Genomic DNA, 20,976 nt, shown 5'->3' on the forward strand with positions numbered 1-20,976 from the left:
TCAAATACAAAGTTAATAAGAAACAATTTTATGGGTTATTGTTGAAAGACGGGTTGATTTCATGGGAAAATTTGATTTCATATGGAGGACTGAAACATGATCAAGGAAATTTGATATTTCACCCTCTTAATACAATTGATTATTTGATTCAAATTTCCATGAATATGATATCTTGGAGTGCTAATCAAAAGGAAGGAAAAGAAAGAGAATTATTCGATAATGAATATGTTTCTCTTATTGAAGACCCAAATGATATTCTTGTTCTTAAGTTTGTTGACTTTCAAGAAATGGGAATTCAATGTGATTTTGATGAAGATGTGAAAGTTTTTCATTCAATTGGAGTTTAAACCATTGAATGCATGAATCCTTGTGATTCATTTGAAGGAATGGTGCCTTATCAAAAGCCTTCAATCCAAGAAGTTTAAATGTATCAAACTCCAAAATATTTGATTTAAACTTGCAAAGTTGAAGTTGTCAAGAATGATATTATTCTTGAATTCAAATATTCAAGATCTAAAATGATGAAAAGGAAGAAGATGATGATGGTCAAAAGCAAAAACAATTGGGTTTCTAAAAAAATAAATTCAAAAGATGTCATGAATCTAAAATCTATGAAGCAAATTTGTGTTCCAAAGCAACAACCATCAAGTGTTGCAATGAATTTGGATTCTAAACCCAAAGTTGTTGAAGATTCTTATGAAGATGATACTAGATCATTGAAAAATACAAAGAATGATTTGTACAACACGCATCATGGGTGGTGTAATGTGAAAATTGGAGATTTTCTTGTTCCAACAAAAGAACCAAGATCTTCAAAAATTGATTCATATGTGGCAAACCAAAAAAGAATCATCAAAAGGTGCCTCCAATTCTCAAGTGGATTCTGAAAATTTTATGTTTAGATCGAAGATGAATGATCAAGGTTTTTCTCAAAACTCTAATTCAATCATTTTTTATTCGTGCTTTTTGTTTTTTATTGTTGATCGTTTTGACTTGTTGGGTCTATTTCGTTTCAACCCTATTGTTGGTCCAATTTTTTTTTAAATATATCAAGCTCAAAATAAAAAAATAAATAAAAAAATAAATAAAAAATAATAATAATTTATTCATTTTCAATCCAAAAGTTTTAGAACGGTTGGTTACTGTTCATTAGGAGCCCATTTCGAAATCAATTTTTTTTTATTATTCATTTGCTTCAGTCCAAAGTCCAATTCAAAATTTCTTTGATCTATGTTACTGTTCATCTATTTCTTGAGCCCAAATCCAATCATAATTCATTTTAACCCAACTCATATTTTCCACTGTTCGATATTGATGAATGATGAATGAGATGAATAAAAGTCAAAATTTGACTTCGATGGTTAAGTCGAATGGTTTGATTGATACAGATATCGAATAGAAAGTGTTTTTACAAATTGAACAGGATGAAAAACACACTTGGAGTCGAGCTCGATTTCGACGGTGATTGTTGTTGAGTTAAAATCAAATGTGTTCGTTGGAGTCGTTTGAGGGTCGCACGTGTTTGATCTTGTTAGTTCGCATCCTAGTATCGTTGATTGAAGTTCACTTTTGAGTCACATAATCAAATCGAAAGCTATATTGGATTCGTTCGTTTTGCACCTTACGCGTTCCACTGATTTAAAATCAAATTCGATTGCAGAATCTGGAGTCAAAATCGAATTCTTGTTGAATCTGGAAAATATTTCGATTTTGTTGTACATGGTTTGAGTCGCTTGAAAGTCGAACAGTATTGCTTGGAGTCGATTTCTGAAATCGAGTAGGATGGGTCCATAATCGAATGAGTCAACTGGATTTGTGTTTGATAAGTCGAAATCGTGTTGGATATAATTCGATTGAGTATGGGAGAATTTCGAATTGTTCTTGGGAAGTCGATTTCGATGTGTATGGTTTTAAGAAGAATGTGAAATCGATTAATGTTGATATTCAGTTCGCATATATGAACGACTTGATGAATTTGATTTGGAGTTGACTTCTTGGAGTCAAACGTATTTTGACTAATTTTGGCATTGAGAATGAAGGTCTAGGTTCATAGTCAGCTTGATGTCGAATGCTCCTGGCTATTTCGATGTGAACAACATTAGGTTTGGATCGTGTTTTGGTTTGGATGTCAAAAACAGATCTTCGCTATTAGTCTGATTGGATTGAGGTCGAAATCAGTTTAGTTAAGGTATTGGCTTGGGGTCGAACAAAACAAGGTATAGACATCGAACAAGTATCATTTTGAGTTGATGGTTATGATGTTGAACACCATTTCGACATAAGGTCAAATAAGTCGTTCGCAACAAGTGATGGTGATGTGGGTTTCTCTTTGGTTAATTTATTTGACTGTCGAACAAGGCTTCGCTATAGGTCAATTGGTGTGATGTCGAACACCATTTAGACATGAGCCAATTGATTTACACATTGTGTGATAATTTGTTGGGAAACGAATTGGGAAAGAAATGAAAAATTTTGTTTTGAATCATTTGTCTTTTAGTGAATTGTCAAAATTTATCATCTTTCGATATGGGACACTTTTTAGTGGAGGATGCAAAATTTTCATTTTGAATCCCTAAATTGTTAACGAATTAGCAAATTTTACCCAGTTTCGACATCAAGGTAAAAACAAATTCTGTGAAATGGGAATATTTTCGAATCAGGTACCTGCAGTTGATGCGAATTAACGCTTTATGTCCAGTTTTGCATCTGAGGCTGTTTTAGCGCAATGGGTCCTTGCAGAATTATGAAGTTGACAGTTATTACCTTGTTTTCGAATTGCTTGCAACTCTCACACTAAAGTCAAAAAATTTTACAAAATTTGGAAAATTTTCTCGGCTTTTTGTGATTGTTTTTCGTGCATGATTTTCACGGTTTCATTTTTGTCCCACATCGAGGGGGAGATTCTTCAAGTTTAGTCCCCAATCGCTTCTCATCCTTTGTCGGTTTTATAATCACTTGTTGATTATTGATTATAAAAACAAGGAGAATGTAGAAATGGGTATTCGAGGCTTTCCAAGTATTCATTTGCAGATTTGAAGATCGGTGTTACTTCGAGGGGGAGATGGTCTTGATCGCACGAGCTCCTTTGGAAATTGAAACCCGAGACATCCAATCATAAATTTGAGGGGGAGAATGTTAGGGTGCAAAGCTCTCCTTGGATTTGGCTTACCCTCTTGTATGTGTAAATGGGTTGAGTCTTTCCTAGAAATAGGAAGTGAGTGTTAGTTTAGGGAGAGAATATTCAAAACGCACTTGTACTCTTACTATTCTAATAGAGCTTAAACGTGTTTATTTAATCCTTGTGTTCTTGATGTTTGTATGATTCACTATATCTTTACTGTTCAGCACATGTCATCATAATCAGGGTCACTACACAATTGAGAAAATTTGTATCGTTAAGCTTCTCCTTCTCAATGAGTGATTGAATGTAATTGTTGTGGTGGTTTAAATTTTGGGCCTTCTACAAAATTTAACAAAGTTCATTTAGTATTTTTGATGTTTTTAAAATGTTAACAATTAATACCCTTTTGTTTCCATAAACACTAATTAATTAAAGTGTTGGATCCAACGTTGCAAATCAAATAATTGGTTAGGTGAATTTTTATCCCGTTATTTATTTCAACAAGGTATGTAGCGATTACCAATTACATTTACATGTAATTTCTAGTTGTATGGGATCCTTAACAATCTTATATTAATTGGCATGTTTGATCACATATATGCCTCGAATCTCTAATGCTTCAGTGACCTTTATCACAAAAGATTCATGATCAAGTCATCCATCTTAAAAGGCATATAGAATCGGCACATAACTAGTGGTTAGGTGACCTTTATCCAACTAGAAATTGCAAAAACTACCTCGAACATCAAAACATAAATCTAAGTGGTTTGGTGACATTTATCCCACAATGACCATACTAGTGACAAGTGACTGTCTTTTAAGAGGACGACAAAGACTTGCATTTTAAAGGGATTTATATGTTTGGAACCTGTTTTAGTCTTGTAATAACCTTTTATTATTTTAGACTTGGAGTTTTTCATGAGTTTTAAAATCGATAATATATCCCATTTTACCAATTTCAAACTTAAAGACTTTTAAAATAAAACTCTTTTTATTTGAAAATCCATTTTTAGCATCTTATGTTTAAATATTGTTTTTTGAAAATAACAAACTCCATGATGATATGTATTTAGTTGTTTGGCTGTCTAGATGCAAAATCCTATTTTCATCCACACAAAAAAATAACAACACACTTATCATCACACACATACATGATTTCATAAACCAAGCAAGAATTATGTGATATTTCATGTGAACCATACATGAAATATCTAGTGCTTTTCTTAAGGGTCAATAGGGACCAAAAGCTTCAAGAGATATTGTTGAAGCTCCCACTTGTGAAAACATTTAATACATGCAATATATTGAATTCTCTTATTAAATCTAAATCATTCCAGTAACATGCAACACTTCATAGAAAAGGTTGTTAAGGTCCAAATAATCAATGCACATTTTCCATGTCCCATTAGCTTTCTTTACCATGACGGGATTTGTGATCCATGTTAGGAACATGACTTCCTTGAGGATGCTTGCGTTCACCAAATCGGCCACCTCTACGTTTATGGCCTTGTTTTGTTCTGCCGCCTGGCCCCTCTTTTTTTTCTTAACCGGATTGCTTCCTGGTGTGATATTAAGGTTGTGTTCTATAACCTGTCGATCAACGCATGTCAGATATGTTGTCTTCCAGGCGAAGACGATGGAGTATTGCTTCAGGAGTGCCACCAGTCGTGCCTTGGTTTCGTCTGATAAGTGAGCGTCGATTCTCATGAGTTCTTTGGTGCGTGGACGAGTTCTGGGGCGGCTATGATCTGGTCGCAATGTTGTGCCCTGGTGTTTGTGGCGAGGATCGTCGATGATCCCTGGTATGTGCTAAATTTAACAATGCCATGGATCTTCGATGCTACAAGGTGTAGTAAGGAGATTACCAATCATTCAAGTAGAATATTGTGTTCTGCTGGGTATCGGATCACAGAGAACTCGACTGTTCTTGGGATTCGGTCCCTCTATTTGTGACCGACCAACGTTAAGGGTAGCCGAATAGTGCCCAGTGGCCACAAGTTATATCCGGTGAATCCTACCAATGGACAACCGGTTGGGGGTTGTAGCCCTCCTTCCACGTATCTGGTGGTTGCCGGAAACAGTGCTCATAGAGTATATCAGAGCAACTACCATTGTCTATGTATATTTAGTGGACTTTCGTGTTACGAATGAATCCATATATAAGGAGTGGGTCTCGCAGATCCCAGTTCAATGGTCTGGGATCGCTGCTCGAGAAACTGATGTTGAGTAGGTTTCTTGAGAGTGCCTCAATCTCGTCTTCTGCATAATGAGGTGTGTTCTTCTTACGGGGTTTAGAGATAGTGAGTACCTCAGTTTCGTCATATGGATTTGTCTACAACAAACTGGGATATGATGTCTCTGTCTGAGGAAGTGAAGCATCCAATGATAGTTTCCAGAAACTGCTCTGGAGTACTAGCTTTGTTGTTCCTATCATAATCGGCAGGATCTGTGTCATTAGCACCTAGAGTGGTTCCTGTTTTCTACGTTCGCAGTGGTTGTTGTTGAACGTCACTGGTACTCTGAACAGTTCTTCTACTGTCTTCCTAGATACTGTTGGGCTTAGATCCCCCTTTTGCAGAGGACCAACGTCTTCTATTGGTTGTATCACTCTAAGGATACGTCCAGATGGCGCCAATGTTGTGACATGTTCAATTGGGGTTTGGATGTTGGATGATGGGTATGTCCTGGAGGCTTTCCTGAGAACAAAAACACAAAAGAATCGATAAAGGACGTCCGGGTGTTTTCCCGGGATGTCGCTCCGATGATCAAGTTAGTTTTCTGGGAGAGGTAATTTTAGGGTAATGTTTCTGAAAGAGAAGATGGATCCCTTCCTTGAGGAGGAAGAGATCCTTTTATACATGTTTCTAATGGATCATGGGGACCTCATCCGATGAGTGTGAGACGTGGCCTCCTCTGATGGGGAGGATCACGCCCACGTGAACTGCCTGGTGACATCAGTTATGCGTGTCACCTAAGTTTCGTGTCACGTCCTGATTGGTCGTGAGTAAATGAGAAGATCATGGGGATATTCGTCCCTCATGGAGGGAAACGAACTGCCACCCCGGTGTTGGACTGCCTTGGCCTAGACCGGGCGTTGGCCAAGATCCTGACGAGATAATGTCTCGTTTATGCTTTTTGTTACACGTAGTCATTTATGGTAACGTTAATAGTGTACAAGACTTCCTTCCGTACAATGTTTCATAAGGAGGCATCTTGATGCTTGATAGATTACTATTGTTGTAGGCGAGTTTTGCTAATGCTAGGCGATCATCCCAGCTACCAGAGAATTCTAGCGCAAATACATGGAACATATCCTCCAAAGTTTGGATAGTTCTTTCACTCTGTCCATCCGTTTATGGATGATAGGTAGTACTTAAACACAACTTCGTCCATATTTCTTTCTACAGACTCTTCTAGAATTTGGAAGTAAATTGATTGTATCTGTTTGACACGGTCAATAAGGGTACTCCATGAATTTTGACAATCTCCTTCATGTAGGTTTCTAGCAACTTCTCCATATACCAATTTTCTCATGAGGTTACGAAATGCGCATTCTTTGTCAATCAGTCTACTATAACCGAAATCATGTCATGGCCCTTTTATGTCCTTGGCAACATAGTTATGAAATCCATGGTAATGTCATCCCACTTACCATAGGTGGTTGTAGAGGTTCCAAGTACCCATATGGCTTCTCATTTTGTGCTTTTACTCTTACAGAAGTCACACATTTTCCCTTGTAATCTGCTACATACCTTCATAGTTGGCCACTAATAATATGGTTTTAAATTCAAATATAATTTGGTGCTTCTTGGGTGTATAGAATACATGGTTTTATGAGATTCTTCCATAATAAGATCCCATATTCCCCCTCCCCCCATCTTTGGCATCTAAATGTGATTTTTGAATAACTTCACCCCTTGATCGTTCTCTTCAAACACTAACACCTTACCTAGACGCTCTTCTTTCTTTGCATCTTTGGTTAAGGCTCTAGTATGAGCTTATTTGATCTTTTCTACAATCATTAAAACCATATCAATCTTTAAGGATCTAGCTATTTTCCATTTAGGATTCACTTTTCTACACAATGCATCGGTTATGTTTGCGTTACCAGGGTGGTAAATTATCTCACAATCGTAGTCCTTGAGTAGCTCTAAGCATCGTCTCTACCTCATATACAGTTCCTTTTGAGTAAGGAGATATTGAAGGCTTTTATGATATGTAAATAATTTTCATTTGGTTCCATAAAGATAATGTCTCTAAATCTTTAGGGCAAAAACCACTGCTACAACTCTATATCATGAATTGGATAGTTTTGCTTGTGGGGATTTAGTTGTCTTGAGGCATAAGCTACTAGTTTGTCTCTTTTGGTAAGGACACTGTAACGCCAGTGTTTCTAGGCTAGGCATTAATATTGATGTAATAGTCTAGGTTAACCTTTGTAACTCATTTTGAAATAATAGAAATGTATTATTTGAGTATTATGTGTTTTATGATTAATTCTTGTGATTTAAATGAATTAAGGATAAAATAAGAGTTAAAATGAAATACTAGATAAACCCTATATCTGTACATGAAGTTGTAGTGATCGTTACAAGGATTCCAAAAATATAAAGAATGCCGAAATCCAAGTTATAACGAAGAAGTTCTGACTTGTTGAAGTTTTGCGACAGAACTGATGCGACACTGTATGACGTAAATAGTGAGTTTATGATAGAGCGATATTTAGCCTTAGTGATCTAAACGAAAGTCGTAGAATAAGTTAAACCGAGAGCGTGCATAAGAAGAACGTCTAAATCTGACTTCGTATGAGGAAATTATGATTTTTCGAAGTTTCAAATTAGCAGTATGTAGCCCAAAGTTAGAATATGAGATCAAGTGATTTTAGCTGAAACAATCTAAACGATAATTGAAGATCTCCTCGATATTAATACAACGGTAAAAAGACAGACGAAAACGGACGTCATATGAAGGAGTTATGAATTTCTAACGGAGTTTTCTTGTCCCGACCTACTAACAATAATATAATAAAAGTTAAATTCAAAATTAGCCGACGGAGTCTAAACGAGAGTTGTAAAGCATAATCTCACCTACGCGTGGATATAAAGAACGTCGAAAATGGAGCTCGTATGCGAAAGATATGAATTTCTGAAGTTCGGGACACGAACTTCACCTATGTCAGAGCTCACGACGTGAGCACAGTGTTCACGACATGAGCAGATGATGGAGTCCTTCTAAAGCAAGTGGCCTGATGACGAACGCCATGACATATTGGGCTCACCACGTAAGCAGATGTGGCTCACAACATGAGCATAGATTCTCAGCCCTATAAATAGAAGTTGAAGGGCAGCCGACCATGGTTGCTAATTCCCCACTCTCTCACTCCTGATACTCTCTCTATCCATCTTGAAGTACCCTCGAAGCCCCGGTATCATCCTGAAGCCCCGAAGATCCCGAGAAGAAAAGAGTTTCCGAGCCGAAGCTCTGCCCGCGAGAAGCCCGGTTTTTGGAAGATATCCCGGTTTCATCGAAGATTATTATTTTGAGACTCGTAGTGTTGTCCGAGCATCGTCTTATCAAGTGAGTGTGTAGTTGCTTTCTTCTAACACATAGATATGAATTATTTCTCAATAAAAATATGTTTTATGTGTTTATATATTATCTGTTATTTCGGATGGATATTGAATGAATATATTATACAGGTTTTAAGTTGTGTATAAATGTATATTTATATATTTTTATCTATAAAAATGTTGGGTAAAGCATGGGTGGATAGTTGATGTGTGATGAAATAAAAATGATGAGAGTCCTCGATGTTGTTGTTGATCTAGTCATCTAGCGGAGTATGGATAACGACCACGAACTCTTGTAGACAGTCCAGTGGAACGCTGGCAGGTTCATAACCTGTAGGAGTTGTGAACGATGTGTTCACCGATGCATTCTATCCCCCTCATGGTTGCCTTTAGGATATCTATTGTTGAGGAAACCCCTTTGCAGTAATGTTCGTCCCAATAAAAATCCTAGATTAGGTCCCGTGTAATAGTTATTGTCATAGGGACGTATAGTGAGGATAACAGGAATGGGTAATCGGGTTATTGTTGGTTGGTGAAATTAAATATAATTATTTGTTGTGGGTTGGAATTCCTATATGCTCACCAGGCTCCCAAGCCTGACCCACTCAGCTTCTTTGTATTACAGGTAATGGCACGAGAGCATAAGTTGGAGAAATTGTGAAGATGTTTTTGTTTATAGATCAGTAGTTGTATATAACTATGTAAGGTCTATGTTTTATTGTTTATGTTTTTACGTCTGTATCGGAACATGACATCCCTAGTTTTGATATATAATGAAAATACATTTCTTTAAGAAATGCTTTGATAAATCTTACTTTATCATGTAATGTTTTGGGGACAAATTCCGCAACTCTTTTTAATCAATGGATTTACTCTGAAATTATTTTAAAAGCATAAATGAAACCGGTCTTTTCTGGCCGTGATTTTGGGGATGTCACAGTTGGTATCAGAGCATTAGTTTAAGCGAACTAGGAATTTTTAGGATTTCTAGACTAAACTTAGAATGCTAAGTGAAGATTGTGAGATAAGTGGTTGTTGTATTTTAGACACGAGCCCTAGCTTATTTTAGGAACGATTCCTAAAATGCTTTTATGTGCTAAATGTTATATGTTTGCCATATATGATATTATTTGTTTAGATCTACGGTTTGTTGCCAACCAGATCTGGAGACCTTATGTGTTTAGGATTCTAAGTGTATGACGACATTATTAGAACTAGCATGTAAACATTTCGGAGTGATATGGATGATTTAATTATCTATCGTGGATGAGGATCTAATTTCACCTTATTCGGTGTATAGATCAAAAATGGTAAGAACCATAAGTGGTGTTTGAAACACGGATGAAAACAGGAATCAATCACCTGTGATTGAGCGAGTACCTATTGTAAAAGCAGCACATGAGCCAAAGACAATGGTTGGGGTACAAGCGATGATCCAAATGATGTTGGATCGCCAAATGGAAGAAACTAGACGTCTACTTCGGCAGAATCGTGAAGAACCTTCAATGCCGATTGAACAACCCGAATTGAATGAAGGGCATTCGGAAGGAGAAAACTTCAGTGCGACTGTTGGTCAAGCCAACCCACCGATTGTTAGGAAAGTTAACCAGGATGGAGGAAATGATGGGTGTGGGTGCAATTACAAGGATTTCATGGCATCCAAGCTACCATGTCTATCCGGAAGCCCGACGTCGGTGGAAGTTATAAACTGGATCTCCAAAATGGAGACAATGTTCGAGAGTTACGAATGCAACAACAGACAGAAGGCCGCTCTTGCGATCCCTCTGTTAAAATCTGGCGTGTTGATTTGGTGGAAGTTGTTAGCTGACTAGATGCCCAAGGGAGAAGCGAGCAAGATGTCTTGGGAAGACTTTGCGGTGCAACTCAAATTGCAATACCGCTCCGAGCAGGACCTTCTGGAAATCAATAATGAGTTTCAGAATTTGAAGAAAGGAAAAATGAGCGTTACTGAATACGCTGCCAGTTTCACAGAAAAGATGAAGCTTATCCCATATTTAGTTCCAACTGAAATCTCTAAGATCAACAAGTTTGCCATCGGACTACCAGCGAACTTTGGTCTAATGGTTACGCAAGCAACCACGTTGAAAGCCGCCATCTAGGCTGCTAGAAATGTTGAGACCCAGATCAGGGAGAAAGGTCTAGAGAGGTCAGAGGTTGGTGAGAAGAAAAATTTTGACGGACCCTCGGGGTCCAGCAAAAAGGGTAAATTCTCGAAGTCTAGTTCGAGAGGAGGTGGAGGAGGGGAAGCGAAATGGTGCAACAAATTCAAGAAGAAGCATCAGGGGAAATTTGGCAGGGGAAATGTGGCAGGGAAGCCACATGCTTCAAATGTGGAAAGCTAGGGCACTATGCCAACGAATGCACCCTTACCAAGAAATTATGCTATGGGTATGGTGAGGAGGGGGACATCTCAAGGGATTGTCCGAAAAAGAAGGATGCAACAAAACTCAACATTCCACCAAAGTTGATGGAGAGAGTCTTCTAGATGACACTAGAAGTTGCGAAAGATGAAGCTGATTTCGCTTCAGGTACCTTTCTCGTAAACAAATTGTCTGCCCAAATTTTATTTGATTTTGGAGCCAACTACTCTTTTATTTCGCATGAATTTGTTAGAAAACTAGCTTTTCCTGTCGATAGACTAGATAATGCTTTATTAGTCGAAGTTGCTAGTGGCAAGTTTGTACTTGTTAGCCATCTTATGAAAAACATCTTAATTGATTTGAATGGGAATAAGTTCCACGAGGAATTATTGCCTATTGAGTTAAATGGTTTCGACATCGTGCTGGGGATGGATTGGCTTTGCGCCAATGATGCCGAGATATTATGCAAGAAAGAGATAGTAAAAGTAAACCCACCTGGGAAAGAGTCATTTATGGTGTATGGGGACAAACGCAGAGTAAATTATGGAATCATTTCTCTAATGAAAGCCAAAAAGTGTCTGGCCAAAGGATGTACATCATATTTGGCATTCGTGAGTGATGCGAAGAAGGAGAAAAAGGAGATGCAGAGCATTCCTGTGGTGTGTGATTATCCGGAAGTATTTACCGAAGATCTTCCCGGATTACCGCCCGATCGACAACTAGAATTCCGTATTGACTTGTTACCAGGGACGACGCCAATAGCAAAAGCACCTTACCGACTAGCACCGACGGAGATGAAGGAGCTGATGATGCAACTTCATAAGTTGTTGGACAACGGTTTCATTTGACCTACTTCATCACCCTGGGGAGCTCCGGTGTTATTCGTGAAAAAGAAAGACGGGAGTATGATAATGTGCATCGATTACAGAGAGTTGAACAAGGAAACAATAAAGAATAGATATTCGTTGTCGAGGATTAATGACCTGTTCGATCAACTACAAGGTTCAAGTTATTTTACAAAGATCAACATAAGGCCAGAATATCATCAGATGAATGTGAGAGAGCAGGATATCAAGAGGACTGCATTCAGAACACGATATGGACACTATGAGTTTTTGGTTATGTCGTTTGGACTAACCAATGCTCCAGCAACATTCATGGATTTAATGAACATGGTTTGTAATCTGTTCCTTGATAAATCTTTGATAGTGTTCATAGATGACATTTTGATTTACTCGAAAAGCCAAGAGGAGCATGGCAAACACTTATGAGAAGTGTTGGAAGTCTTGAAGAAGGAAAAGTTGTATGCAAAGTTCTCCAAATGTGATTTTTGGATTCGAGAAGTCCAACTCTTGGGTCACGTGGTCAACCAAGAAGGGATAATGGTTAATCCAGCAAAGATTGAAGCTGTGATGAAATGGGAACAACCGAAAAGTCCCACAGAGATCCGAAGCTTTTTGGGATTATTCGGATATTACCGAAGGTTTATCCAAGGCTTTTCTTTTGTCTCTACTCCATTAACAGCTTTGACTCACAAAGGAACTACTTATACCTGGAGTGATAAGCACAAAGAAGCATTCGAGCTACTAAAGAGGAAGCTATGTGAGGCATCGATTCTTTCTCTACCCAATGGAGTTGAGGACTTCGATGTATATAGCGATGCGTCTGGTGTTGGGTTGGATTGTGTTTTGACCCAATGAGAAAAGGTGACAGCATATGCATCTCGACAACTAAAAGAGCATGAAAAGAACTACCCCACTCATGATTTGGAGCTGGCAGCAGTAGTATTTGCTCTAAAGATATGGAGGCATTACCTCTATCGCTTGAAGGGCAAACTTTTCACTAATCATAAAAGTCTCCAATATCTCTTTAATCAGAAAGAATTGAATATGAGGCAACGACTCTGGCTAGAGTTACTTAAAGAGTACGACTGTGAGATACTTTACCACCCCGGTAACGCAAATGCTGTCGCTGATGCTCTCAGTCGGAAAGTCAATCTTGAAAGAAAAAGGCCAAGAGCGTTGAGAATAGAAGTTGTCTCGGAAATTCTGGAGAGTATAAAGAAAGCTCAAGAAGAAGCTTCTGAGAAGAATGATCGAAAGGGAAAACGTTTGGGCAAAACGTTAGTGTTCGGTATAAACAGTCACAGACTAAAGGTATTCCAATATCAAATTTGGGTGCCTAATTCAGGAGGAGTTAGAGATCTTCTCATTGAAGAATCTCACAAAACCATGTACTTAATTCATCCCGGTAGAACTAAAATGTATAGGGACCTAAAACCCTACTACTGGTGGCTGACGATGAAGCCTGATATTGCAAAGTACGTGGCGGAGTGTGTGACATGTGCGCGGGTCAAGGAACAACATAAGAAACAATATAGTAGTTTAGAACCTTTTCCTGTACCTATGGGTAAATAGGAAGACATTGCTATGGATTTTGTCACTAAACTGCCCAAAACAAAGAACGGTCACGACATGATTTGGGTGGTTGTTGATCGCTTCACTAAGAGTGTGCATTTCATAGTAGCCAATGAGAAATGGTCTATGGATAAGATTGTGAATTCTTACTTGAAGGAGATTGTGAGGCTTCACGGTGTTTCGTTAACGATTGTGTCAGATCGTGACAGCTGTTTCACCTCGAGGTTTTGGAAAAGTCTACAAGAGGAATTGGATACCAGGTTGTGTTTGAGTACAGCTTACCATCCACTGACTGATGGTCAGAGCGAGAGAACGATACAAACGCTTGAAGATATGCTTAAAGCATGTACCCTGGAATTCCAAGGTAACTAGGATGAACATTTACCTTTGGTAGAATTTTCCTACAATAATAGTTTCCACTCGAGCATAAATATGGCACCTTATCAAGCTATGTATGGACAAAAATGTTGTACACCGTCTTGTTGGCTTGAGGCTGGGGAAAAGCAGTTTATGGGACCCGAGATAGTCCATCAAACTACTGAAAAGTTGAAAATAATTAGGGAGAGAATGTTAGCAGCTCAGAATCGTCAAAAGAGCTATGCTGACAACAAGCAAAGACCGATGATTTTTGAAGTTGGAGATTCGGTTTTGCTTAAAGTCTCACCGTGGAAGGGACTTATACGATTTGGTAAAAGGGGAAACTTAAGTCCAAGGTTTATTTGATCGTTTAAAATTCTTTAGATGATTGGGAATCAAGCTTACAAGCTAGAATTACCCGAAGAACTGAATGGAATTCGTAACACTTTCCATGTGTGTTATTTGAGGAAGTTCACGGAAGAAATTCCCGATATAATTCCAATTATTGATTTAAGAATTGATGAGAACAAAAGGTTAATTAAAGAACCAAAGACAATCGTTGATCGTAAGACTAAGAAGTTGCGATGCAACATGGTCGAATTAGTGCTTGTCCGATGGAAACATATGAATGGGCTAAATCTCACCTGGGAGACGGAGAGTGAGATATGATGAGTCGTTATCTACATCTATTTGTTGACATGTGGTTCCGGGGACGGGATCATCCTAAGGAGGAGAGAATTGTAACGCTTGTGTTTCTAGGTTAGGCATTAATATTAATGTAATAGTTTAGGTTAACCTTTGTAACTCATTTTGAAATAATCGAAATGTATTATTTGAGTATTATGTGTTTTATGCTTAATTGTTGTGATTTAAATGAATTAAGGATAAAATAAGAGTTAAAATGAAATACTAGATAAAACCTATATCTATACATGAAGTTGTAGTGGTCGTTACGAGGATTCCAAAAATATAAAGAATGCCGAAATCCAAGTTATAACGAAGAAGTTATGACTTGCTGAAATTTCGCGACAAAACCGGTGCGACACTGTATGACGTAAATAGTGAGTTTACGATAGAGCAATATTTAGCCTTAGTGATCTAAACGAAAGTCATTGAATAAGTTAAACCGAGAGCGTGCATAAGAAGAACGTCTAAATCTGACTTCGTATGAGGAAATTATGATTTTTCGAAGTTTCGACTTAGTAGTATGCAACCCAAAGTTCGAATATGAGATCAAGTGATTTCTAGCTGAAACAATCTAAACAAGAATCGAAAATCACGTCGATAGTAATGCAACGGTAAAAAGACAGACGAAAACGGATGTCATATGAATGAGTTATGAATTTCTAACGGAGTTTTCCTGTCCCGGCCTACTAAAAATAATCTAATAAAAGTTAAATTCAAAATTAGCCGACGGAGTCTAAACGAGAGTTTTAGAGCATGATTCCAGCTACGTGTGAATATAAAAAACGTCGAAAACGGAGCTCATATGTGAGCGATATGAATTTCTGATGTTCGGGGCACGAACTTCCACCTATGTCAAAACTTACGACGTGAGCACAGTGTTCACGACGTGAGCAAGTGATGGACGCCTTCTAGAGCAAGTGGCCTGATAACGAACGCCATGACATATCGGGCTCTCGACGTGAGAAGGTGTGGCTCATGATGTGAGCATAGATTCTCAGCCCTATAAACAGAAGTTGAAGGGCAGCCAACCATGGTTGCTAATTCCCCACTCTCTCACTCCCGATACTCTCTCTAGCTGTCTTGAAGTACCCTCGAAGCCCTGGTATCATCCCGAAGCCCCGAAGATCCTGAGAAGAAAAGAGTTTTCGAGCCGAAGCTCTGCCCGCGAGAAGCCCGGTTTTTGGAAGATATCCCGGTTTCATCAAAGATTATTATTTTAAGGGTCGTAGTGTTGTCCGAGCATCGTCTTATCAAGTGAGTGTGTAGTTGCTTTCTTCTAACACATAGATATGAATTATTTCTCTATAAAAATACGTGTTATGTGTTTATATATTATCTGTTATTTCGGATTGAATGAATATATTATACAAGTTTTAAGTTGTGAATAAATGTATATTTATATATTTTTATCTACAAAAATGTTGGGTAAAGCATGGGTGGATAGTTGATGTGTGATGAAATAAAAATGATGAGAGGCCTCGATGTTTTTGTTGATCTAGTCATCTAGAGGAGTATGGTTGACGACCACAGACTCTTTCTAGACAGTCCAGTGGAACGCTGGCAGGTTCATAACCTGTAGGTGTTGTGAGCAATGTGTTCACCGGTGTAGTATATGCCCCTCATGGTTGCCTTTAGGACATGTATTGTTGAGGAAACCCCTTTGCAGTAATGTCCATCCCAATGAAAATCCTAGATTAGGTCCCTTGTAATAGTTGTTGTCAAAGAGAGGTAAAGTAAGGATATCGAGAATAGGTAATCGGGTTATTATTGGTTGGTGAAATTAAATTTGATTATTTATTGTGGATTGAAAACCCTATATGCTCACCAGGCTCCCAAGCTTGACCCACTCAGTTTCTTTGTATTACAGGTAGTGGCCCGAGAGCATAAGTTGGAGAAATTGTAAAAATGTTTTTGTTTATAGACTAGTAGTTGTATATAATTGTGTAAGGTCTATGTTTTATTGTTTATGTGTTTGTGTCTGTATCGGAACATGACATCCCGTGTTTTGATATATAATGAAAATACATTTCTTTAAGAAATGCTTTGATAAATCTTATTTTATCATGTAATGTTTTGGGGACAAATTGCGCAACTCTTTTTAATCAATGGATTTACTCTGAAATTATTTTAAAAGCATAAATGAAACCGGTCTTTTCTCGCTGTGATTTTGGGGATGCACAAACACATCCTAATCCAACTCCAGAAGCATCACTGAAAACTGCAAATTCATCAGATCCTTCTAGTAGGAAGAGGAATGATGCTTCACATAACTCTTCTTCAATTTACTTAAAACCTTTTCTCTTCTCGCTCCAAGTATAGGAAAATCCATTTTTGCTCAGGGCTATCAGTGGTGCCGTAATAGAAGAAAAGTTGTGGATGAATCTTTGATAGTAACCCGCCAATCCCAGAAAACTATGAATTTTAGTGGAACTGTTTGGCCTTTCCTATTTCATAACAGCTTCTATCTTTGCAGGATCAACCAATATGCCCTTCTGGCTAACCACATGATCCAAGAAGTGTATCTCTTGTATCCAAAAGTCACACTTGGAGCACTTTGCATACAACATCTCCTTATTTAGGACATTTAGTACCTCTCGGAGATGTCTACCGTGATGTTAATTGTTTTTGGAGTAAATCAAGATGCCATTGATAAACACTATTACTTATTTATCAAGAAAAGGTTTACAAACTTGATGTGCCAAATCCATGAATGTAGTTGGCGCATTTTTTAGTCCAAAGAACATAACAAAGAATTCATAGTGTCCATACCTTGTTCTAGAGGTTGTCTTTTCGATGCCTCACTCTCTTATCTTCAACTGATGATAGCTTGAGCTAAGATCAAACTTGGAGAAGACAGTTGCTCTCTTCAATTTATCGAACAACTCATTTATCCTAGGTAGAGGGTATCGATTCTTTATCATAGACTTGTTTAGCTCTCGATAATCAATGTACATTCTCATCTTACTGTTCTTATTCTTTATGAACCGTATGGGAGCTCACCAAGATGATGAACTATGTATTATAAGACCTTTATCCAACAATTCCTTACGTTGGGTCATCAACTCTTTTAGCTATGTAGGTACTAAATAGTAAGGTGTTTTCGTAATCGGCGTCATGCCTAGAAACAAGTCGATTCTGAACTCTACCTTCCTTTTTGGTGGTAATCCTGGTAAGTCATCTTTAAATACATCAGGAAAATCTCGCACCATAATTATATCAGTCATTGCCGTCTTTTCTTTCTTTGTGTCGATCACATATGTCAAGAATGGTGTACATCCCTTGGTTAGGCATTTTCTGGCCTTCATCATCAAAATGATTCCAGACCTTACTCTACTCTTATCATCATGCCACAAATGGATCTCTCCCAGGGGGATTGATGCACACCATCTTCCTTCCACATAAGATGTGTGCGAGGTTCTCTCTCAACCAGTCCATGCCAAGAGTTACGTCTAATTTGTTTAAATTAAAGGGTGATAATTCTTTACGAAATTCATTTATATTCAAGTTAATGGTTATATTCTCTTACCTATTGTTAATAGATACATTCCTACCACCAGCTAGTTCTACTAAGATAAGGCACTTAGCCTACGTGGTGATAGTTTAATCTTTCTACCAAATTTATGTGACATAAAGGAGTGATCTGCTCCTGAATCAAATAAAATTCAGGTAGGAATTTAGTTTACTAGGAATGTTTCTGAAGCAACATCAGTATCTTCCTTTACTTCATTGAGTGTCATCTCTAGTAGCTTCTACCCTTGGGCTTTTTTGGTAGGATCTCCGGTGTTGGCTTTCCCCGCAAGTGAAACAAACTTTTCCATTCACTAGGCAATTTGTAGAGATGTTCCTCGGCTTCTTGCATTTGTAGCAGATGACACAATCGCGAAAATGCTTTTTCTTACACTAGTCACACCACTTCCTTTTTGGTTTATCCAGACTTGTTTCTCAAATTCGAAAACATCTTCTTCTTCTTCTTGTTTCCTAAGAATCCATCATCTTTCCTCTTCTTACCAACTTTAGCCTTGTCGGTAGTCCTCTTCTCATCCTAGATAGTTGCCTCAAAAATCGATGCCTGCTTAACCGACACATAATACTCCCATAGAAGTCCTTTGGAGTATATATCAGTCTCTACTAACTCGTCACGTATTACACGTAAAGCAACTTCCGTTTTATTAGTGAAGCATTGGTGTATTCATCAACCATTATGCTTCCCTTTTACAACGTTAGGAGTTGATTTTTCAACTCCAAAATGTCTTCAGTAGAGCAGAACTTATGCTTAAAGTGGGTCAAGAACTCTTTCCACATTAGTTGCAATGGTTTGTTAGGGCTTAACATTTTCCCCAATTTATTCCACCAATGGATGGTTGTGCCCTTAAATAGGCGGTTTGAATTTTGCCAATGCAACCGAATGTGAAGAAAGCTAGCTCTATTTCTAAGATCGATTCCATTACTACCACTGGATCCTCCTTGTTAAATAATGATGGCTTGCAAGTCATGAAATCGGAATACTTGCAATAGCCCCTAGGTTCATCATTCCTTCAAATATCTGAGTCTTCCGGAAGAGGGAGTGCTCCTTAATGACTTTCCAAATCATCATTTCCTTCCTGGATCATCGTTGGATGAGAGGGTAATAGTCAATTACTGACTTGTTCAATGACTATCAGTTCGTTGATCACTAGCACTCCGCCTCTAGCATTTGCTAGCTCCCGAGTTAGGAGATACGTGAAATCAAATCGTTGCTACTCTAGTACGGTTTGCATCATCGCTCGAGCTTCTTTTGTGCTGAACTGAGCAACTCCTGTTCTGGCGTTTTGAGGTGTTGGGCCTCCTTCATTATTGACGACTCGACCACTTCTTGTGATCGTCATATCATTCTATATTCGTAGAGGCAAGTAGTTCAGAATACTATTATTTTACTTACTATATATATATACACACACAAACACACACACATTTAGCACATAATAGCAGTTAAGGAATCTTCTTATAGTATGCTAGTGCTAGTATGTCTATATATTTAGGCACCTATCCTAAAGAATTCTATCACACATCTACCTGTTCATAGTTAGCTTCTAAGTTTAACTCTAGAAATCTAGAAAAAATTCCTAGTTCTATTAAACTAATGCTCTGATACAAACTGTGACAACCCCCATTTTTTTAGAACTTACTAAAACTTTTCCTTTACGCTTTAAGTTATTGTGTTGCGGAAATCCCAGTTTAATGAAAACAATTTGAGATAACGTAATTTATTTCATTTTATTAAAACACCATGGATATCACCATTAATATCCAAAGATAGGTTACAACGTAAATATAAAAAGGTCCTAAAATAATATTACAGGCGCGTCTCTTATTTCACTCGACATCCAAACTAGATTCCAACATCCTTGGTTCCACTACCTGTGATACATAAAATTGAGTGGGTCGGGTTTAGGAAACCTGGTGAGATGCATAGGGTTTTCAAGCCCATAATATTTTAATGATAATAGATCATAATATCATTACTGCAAAACATTCATTGATGGATAGTATCATATATAAAATCTGACATATTTATGCTTAATCCAATCTACCCAACCCATCTGGTTCTCATGAATCCTAAAATAACGATTATCTAGAGGAATCACCCAACCTAATGAATCGTTTGAGCAACTGCTTGACTACATAGTTAGGGAGTCATAGGATACTATAGGTCATATAAAGGCAACTGATGTTCAGAGTTATTGATAAACATGGTATCCCATTTTATCTACGTTTGTGGGCTATAAGTCCACACTAACAACATAATTCAATAGACAACCGATAATAGTCAAATGTTGTCATCTAGTTGGTCGATGACCCAAAAGTACATGCCAGTTGTCTGATCCGGACCCACAATTTCTTGTTATCCAAGAAAAGAAGGACTAGTACACTCGGCTTTGATCTCACACACTACCCTAGAATGATACCTATCAGATGTTCATCCTATTTTGGTTTAAGTACTTTTTATAGGTCTTTGACTAAACCATACTATAACATAAAGGGAAATATGATTCCAAACACAATTCTTATTAAGTAGTACTTTTATAGTACATAAATATCATAGAGTATAATTAATACAATTAGCATTTAATAAATACTTTTATTAAATTACGCTTTTGAAAGTAACTACGCACTCACTTGAAAAATTAGGTGACAAGAGGTTAGGGTAGTGCTTCTTCTTAACACTTTATCCTTTCAATAGACCTAGATTTAAATAGCATTAAGTCTTAGTTTATTTTTCATATTTCTTTTCACTATAATAATGATAGCCTAGATTCCTAGATAATCCCAATGTCTATATCAAGACCTATCAAGTAAGGAAGAACCAGGTAAGATCATATCGGAGGTAAGGTCTGTTTGGTATAAAGAGTACACTGTTTGGAAAGCCCACTTTAAACACCTCACTATATTCAGCCTAGACATCA

The sequence above is a fragment of the Lactuca serriola genome, chromosome 7, assembly GCF_051521515.1.
Source record: "Lactuca serriola cultivar US96UC23 chromosome 7, Lser_US96UC23_V15, whole genome shotgun sequence".
Classification (NCBI taxonomy): Eukaryota; Viridiplantae; Streptophyta; class Magnoliopsida; order Asterales; family Asteraceae; genus Lactuca; species Lactuca serriola.